Raw genomic sequence first — 7,744 nt, forward strand, 5'->3', positions numbered from 1 at the left:
ACTCTCTGTTCAGCTCTCACCCCTCCAAGCTTATGCGTGCGTGTGCTCCCCTTTCAAAACCTGCCCCCCCCCGCCCCCTTCTCTTTTCCCTTTCCTCTAAAAGTGGCAGCGCTCTTTGAGATCAGCGCAATCAGTTTACAACAATACGGTACAACTTGGTCAGTTTGCACTGAAATTCATGTTGCATCCTTAGGCAGTTCCGTTCCAGAGATTAACACACAGATTAAACATAGTTATACATGTGACACTCGTCATAGACGAACAAAACACATCGTACAGTCACGACAAACATAGCGCACATTATATAAACGCTATCTGAGAAGTCCATGATAGGGTGCCATCTGTCATAACACCCGGGTATTCGAACGAAGAGACTTGTTTGATATTGGGGCGTCCGGGTGGCGTGGCGGTCTATTCTGTTGCCTACCAACACAGGGATCAGCGGTTCGAATCCCTACGTTATCTCCAGCTAGGTCGGGCGTGCCTACAGACACAATGGCCGTGTCTGCGGGCGGGAAGCTGGATGTGGATATATGTTCTGGTCACTGCACTAGTGCCTCCTCTGGTTGGTCGGGGCGCCTGTTCGGGGGGCAGGGGGAACCGAGGGAAATAGCGTGATCCTCCCATGCGTTACGTCCCCCTGGTGAAACTCCTCACTGTCAGGTGAAAAGAAGTGGCTGGTGACTACATGTATCAGAGGAGCCATGTGGTAGTTTGCAGCCCTCCCTGGATTGGCAGAGGGGTTGGAGCAGGGACCGGGACGGCTCAGAAGAGGGGGGTAATTGGCCGGATACAATTGGAAGAAAAGGGGGGGAGAGAGACTTGTTTGATTTCTAATTTTTTAATTGTCACTGGATGCAGCTGAGAATCAGAAGGAAGGCCAAAAATAATTTCCTCTGTCTTATTAGTCTTATTCCTGTGTCTTATTAGGTCATATTATTCTTATTAGTCTTATTCCTGTGTCTTATTAGGTCATATTATTCTTATTAGTCTTATTCCTATGTCTTATTAGCTCTTATTATTCTTATTAGTCTTATTCCTGTGTCTTATTAGGTCTTATTGTTATTGATAATAAGAGTGTTTTTATCACACCATTCAATTAGCCAGTCAGCATTACTCTGGTACAGTGTGAGATCATCATGTTTATCTCCACCAGTGGGTTTGTGACTGATGGATGTTGATCCTGTGGTGAGGCAGATGAGGAATTTTGAAATGAGGTTGTTGAAGAAGCATTGGGTGGGGTAAATCAACACTGCAGGGGATTTAACAAATCACGGCCGTTGAACATCCGAGGGTTTAGTTAGGGGATCTAAACCTTGCGGTGCATCGACTGTTTCTTATTCGATGGTTAATGTAACGTAGCGATCTGAAATGTGTGAACTTCCCTCTCATGCCGTGGACATCTCACATCTATTAAAAAGTGATGCCAGGTAATTTCATCTTCATATTTGCATCTATGACTCCCAACCTGAAGGTCACCACAGGTCAGGGTGAATATCCCTAACATTTCATTTCTCCCTTGCCAACCCAAAGCAGAGAGGTTTTGCACAACCATCCACCAGTGATTGAGCACTTAACCCTGGAGAGGAACCGAGGGTGTTTGGCTGACCTGCTGGCCGTGACCCGCATCCTGGATGTTTGCAGGCAGCGCACTGTAGCCTCTGATTTATTAGGCAAACTGGTGAAAAATCCAAGATGGATCGGCCTTCAACAAGGAAGTTCAGTGGCGCGACACAGCCACGGTCAGAGTTTATGTTTCTGCCTTTTCCGCAGATCCAAATGAGCTTTTAAGATCCTGCCCTGAAAGAATTTTAAGAGGTGACCCGAGGGTTTCAAAAACACAGGAGGGATGTGAAGAACCATGGAGGAGTAGGAAAAACAAGAAATGAAAATGGCCACGAATTCCTCCTTTTAAACCATTAATACAAAAATGTTTTAACACTTAAGGTTTGGAAAACATCTGGACGTCTGTAAAATCACGTCATTTCCTGTAGGAAAATAACATGGTGCCGTTCCAACATTTGGCCGGGGGGCCTTATCGCTTCGAACACCTCCTTGAGTTATCTCGTCAAAACATCAGGTACATGCCTCTCCTTGGACTTACCTCTTTCGACTCCGCCTAAACCTGTGAGCCATACGGAGAAAGTAATCTCCCAAACGCTTCCCCTCGCAGTTCCATGAATTGTTCCCTAAAGCATTGTGAGAGGCCAATACACCAGCTTCCGTGGTTGAGGGACAAGTGCTGCGGCAGGCTCTGGGGTATACGGCCTTCCCTACCTTTTCACCCCACGCTCATCAACACCGCTGCTGGTCCCAAGTCGCTGTATCTCTCAGCTTCTGTAATGGGATGGAGTTGGAGGGGAGGGTTTTTGCTCTAATGCTCTTGTCACAAGCTGGCATCCCTGAGGTTATCGCTGTGTGTATCTCTGGCTGCACTTTTCCCTCTGCTTAACTGGTGGCATTTTTTTTTTCCTGCAGGAAGAGAGAGAGTGGTTATTGAAAACTACCGGATCTGGTCAAAACAAGTGACCCCAGTCAATTTGTGGAAGTATTTCTGGGTCACTCTCTCTTTCTCTCTTCCTTTCTCTCTGTCTGTGATGAAAACACGAGGAAACTACTGGCGACTGGCTGGATAATATGTGCTATGTTGTGTGCCCTGTCAGTGAATGGCTGGGAATTACAGTGCCCACGAAGAGCACCATTGTTTTAGTGCAGGACACATGGGTGCCTAACAAGAGCCTGGCACAAAAATACTGGCAACCAAATGGTATGATTGTCACCGACTGTGATGGTTTGCACATTCTTTCTGCTGTTTCACAGCAGAGAGGCTGCACAGCAGAGTGGATGGTTTAGAATGCACCCCATTCAACGCTGGCCAGACCAGACGCCTTTTGATGCATTAACTGCATGAAGTTATTAGGGGAGATGAACTGTCACTATGGTGCACCACACACACACACACACACACATATTCACATGGCCATTATAGCCATCATCCCTTCTGGGTTAGGACATGGGTGAGTGTCCATAGAAACACACCATTCCAAACAAAAGCAGTTGACCAAGTTCTCCTGCATTGCATTGCTTGAGACTTGGTGGGTATTTTTATCACACCTCCAGGCTCAGGGTACAGCTGCAGCTGCTTACGGACAAGATGAGGCATCAGTATTCATACAACGGCTTTATTGCACAGTGTACCCATGCATAGCCTTAATGGTCTGAGCTACTATGTTCAAGGTTAAGGACTGTATGCAAATGCACTGTTGACGTACGTCATCACTCTTTGGCCCCCTGTATTGGTTCTATGTGTCGGCTCAGCCCTATGGACAGCTAAACCTTGTGTCTGTCCTGAGTTGATGGTGTTCTTTTGCTCTGTGACGAAACCCCAAAAGGAGGATCCATCTGTGGTATAAACCAGACCGTTCCAGGGATCAAGGAGAGGGGGTGTACACGTTGCTTGGGCTGTGGAGATAATGCCGGGGTTGAATCTACAGTCCGTCCAGGATGCAGCCAGGATGGGTCTTATCAGCTGTGTAAGAGCCTGCATGTCAATTGCAGCCCGTGGCTCCCCTCCCTGAGCAGGCCCGGCTGCCAAACACACCGTCACATATGGACACCTATACGCGTTCACCAACAGACGTGCACAGATGTACAACTAGAAAGCTGATTCACTTTCACGCTCAGGTCCTCACATCTGTTTAGTCCGAAGCGGTCTAGGGCCAAGTCTTCCTATGTGCTGGGGCTTCTCTGGCCCCCTTCTGTTAATACGTCAGGGCATTCTTTCCAGGAAATCATAAAGACACAATTCAGAGGCTCTGTTTTTATAATCAGAAACTAGCAGCTTCTCTTTTTTCCCCCCTAATATTTTTCCAATCAAAGCCACAGAATTTCATTCCCCTGCAGTGTAAAAGTTTGTTTTCCTTGAATGTATCGCCCATGCAGTATAGCCTACACATTTCACATACACGGAATATATTATTCCCCCTACTCCGCCTCGGACAATTAATTTCAGATGTCACTTGTAGGTGGCAGTCGAATTCCTGAAATACTGTCAATGTTTTGCTTTTTCACTCTCTTTGCATTTCATTCTGTTTCAGTAAGTACAAACTGGATGTCTGTGCATAAAAGAGAACAAGGGAAATGAGCTCAGACAGACTAAAAACAGTTCACATGCTGTTAGTGTGCTATAGAGGAGGACTCATTCAAACTCGCCATCAGACTAACTCAGGAGCCGAACTAGAACAAGACAGAGGGAAAGATGATCCTTTAATTGAGTTTATGTCCGGCAGAATTCAGATGAAAGAGCATGAATGGATTTCTATCAAGCTATATTAGGCAGTAGTAGTGATTGCATCCCCATGCACTTGTAGTGGGATGTCTGAGTTGTGGTTTTTGATGGGTCCTGGAAGGTGGAGAGGCTGTAAGAGAAGGGCAGGCTAATGGTTATCTCGTGGGCTGGGTTGAGGACAGTGTGGTTTCGAGGGTGGAATCCACAAAGGCGCTTCTTTGTTTTAGTGTGTGCCGAGTGGCTTTGTTGGCACAGACACATAGATCAGTATTGTGACTCTGGATAGTGGTCTGGATACAGCATTCAGTCACAGCCCACAACGTGATGTGCATTCTCCTCTTCCAGATGTGTTGAAAGTTTATCATTGTGAATTGAAACAGAAATCCAAACCTGTATTTCTAATTGTGTCTTGGAAAATTCAAGCCAGGTCAGTTATGGGTTTATTCATTTAAGATCATCAAATCTCATCAGGTATCTTATCACATAGGACAAAATGTTACATTTATCAACAATCAACACACTTGGAGGCCTGATAAACACAGGCTCTGAAGTGAGTATGGAGATATCTGTACTTAGAATCAACCCAATTTCCTGAAGCGTCTAAAAAAAATCTCCTATGCCTGTATCTGTGAAACAACAACTCCTTGCCTCAGACATCTTCTGATGCCTGCCACTGGCACAACAGAAATGAGGTTAGCTGTGCAGAAATGAGAACTGGAACAAACATAAAACTTATACTCAAGAGTATTATCCTGTTTCCTTGGCACGTCTCCATTCATCTCTCCTCGCCTCCACCTCTGATTTCCTCAACATCAGGGAAGAAGAGAGGTAGGAGACGGAGATGAAACACCGATTACCACCTCTTGCCTCCCCCTCCAACCCTCCTCCACTGCAACCGCCACTTTCCTCATTGGCTCCAATTAAACCAGCCCCGGTTTTCCTTACGTAATAAAAGCCTTATAAAATCCCTGATCGACTTCCTGTGCAGGTTCATAGTTTGGTTAATGAAGCTGCTATCGGCTCACAGAGCGGGACAAGGTCTTATTAGAGCCAGTGGAATGTGGTGAGGCCCACCGGATCAGAGACTCCAAGCTCATTAGAGAGCATCTGTAGCAACTCCGCTGACATGGGAGACTGACTGACTGACTGACTGACTGACTGACTGATTAGCTGGCAGCCAGACTGACTTGCTGATTAGCTTGCTGGCTGGCCAGCTTATTAGCCTGGCTAGTTGAGTAACTTCGGTGACTCAACTGACCAGACTGATTTCCCCCAGTTGACCTTTACCTGATTTATCTAAGACCCCTTTTCCATAGCAAGGCTGAACAGCACTAAGCATGGAAAGGATCCGTTCCAATGGCATTTCCATTAGTGCTCACTTTGGCGTGGAATGAGTCCAACTCACGCTCATTTCTGGATTTTCAGCACCATTTCTGCACTGATCCTACAGTGTGCACTAAGATTGGAATAAGCACGTGTTTGAATCTTTGTCATGGTCAATGGAGGAGTGGCATTGGTCGACATCTGGTCCAACAGCAAAATCTGGGAACAGCTTGATGGAGTGAAGTGAACTGGAAAAGTGTACCGTGTGATTGCTGAGCATACCACGCACATCCAAACAATGCAGAGAAAACATAAAAAAAAAACAACCTGAAAACACGCGAGTAAAAATTAAAAGATGATTGGATTTAGACAACGACAAAGCACTTCTATTATGTGCTTTATATTGACAGACGCAGATGCAAAGTGTCATTTGTTATTGTTCTTGTAGTTTTTCTGTGGGACATGCTAGTCCTGATTTTAGCTCCAATAGTAATGGAAACACATATGATAACCACACATGCGACTTCTTGCCAGCATGGCGCAATACACAGTGGCCTAATTATGGCCTCAGCATGATAATGGAAAAAAAGATTTAAGATGTAAGTGATGCTGGTTTGAGCCAGGCTGCAGTGGTTAAACAGTTAAAACCAACACTGCTGAGTGTATGCTCTCTAAAGATAGGTCTCAGTGATGAATCACTAAATATTTAATACTATATACTCTGACTTATGATTGTCAACCCTGAAATATGGCTGCTGTTTCTTTTACTTTGCATATCCAGTCACCTTGTGCATTGCTGTGTTTATGTTTAGCATCATGCCAATGCCATGCATTAGTCATCCTTTCATGCTGCCCCCCAAGCAAAGTCAACAGGTCACGTCCAAAAAGGTCATGAGGGTCAACCTCCTAAGGGCTCTTATGTCATGCAATTCTATTAACCAACCTATTATGGTTCATTTCAACCTTCATGAACTAATCTCACTTTAAACACAAGTTATGCTTTGCAAGCATAATATCTCCTGGCTCCGCAGCCTTGGGGATGAAGAAGCATCCCATCAACTTACCCTCCCATGCTGTGGTCTGAAAGGACCTCTGAAAAAGAACAGCATTGTCTGAGAGCCTGGAGGAGGACGATGTAGGTTTGTCGCATTTCCGTCCCCGCCAAAGTGGAGCTTTTGAAGTTATAGCCTCAGCATTGAAGGAGGGACATAGGGAAGGAGGTGAGGAGAAGGGAACAGAAGGTAAGCAAAGAGCGATTTAGATTAAAAGAGAGGCGAACGGGGGATGAGAGCCTCACTGAGGACCTGAGGGAGACGGGCCCTTCCTTTATTGGGATTCATTATGGTAACATGATAGCCCTGTCTGGGATGGCAAGGAAGAAGGGGAGAGAGAGAGAGCGGAAGAGGCCAGGCAGGCAGCGTGATGTCTGTGTTGTTTTCCTGGACAGGGGCCTTACTCCGCAAAATTCCGGGTCCAAATACTTGGTAACAAGACCCATGTTGTGGTCCGGTGAAAGTGTAGAGAGTTTGTGCAGCTCTGAATTCAGCTGAGTGGCGATGTGGATGAAGATAAGGCTTCTTGGAAAGTGGTTCCTTGCTGGATATTGCGGTGTGTCTAGAACTCAATTGCTACTCCAGACCAACATTTTCCTGTTGTGGAGCACATACGAAGTTGAATAGCAGGACGCTTGCTGAGTTGCTACTCTTTCCTGCCTCATTCTTCTTCTCAATGTGTGAATATGGCGGAGTGGCACTGAAAGAGCTATTAGAGTCGCGCAAGCATTTTCAACTTGATTTATTGATACAAAGGTGAAATGAGCGGAGTACTTTTATGTCCCGCTTCTCAGATTGTAACATATGATCTGGACGTCCTGAGGGCGGTGCCGTCTTCTGCTGTTTAGGTAGCAGGCGTGAGTGAGCCAGAGACACAGGCCCGAAGCCTCCAACAGCAGGTTCCAATTCTCCACCAGTGAAGCAGGTTAACTTATGCAGACGCCTATACGCGAATGTGGCCAGGTTTATTTTCTTTTGATTAAACAGGCATTTGGGGCATGTGCAGCTGGACTTGAGACTCTATAATACCTTTATTCTCCTGACCCTTTACGGGTTGAACGAGGAAGGGGCACACAACCAT

This window comes from Lampris incognitus, chromosome 19 (genome assembly GCF_029633865.1).
Source record: "Lampris incognitus isolate fLamInc1 chromosome 19, fLamInc1.hap2, whole genome shotgun sequence".
Classification (NCBI taxonomy): domain Eukaryota; kingdom Metazoa; phylum Chordata; class Actinopteri; order Lampriformes; family Lampridae; genus Lampris; species Lampris incognitus.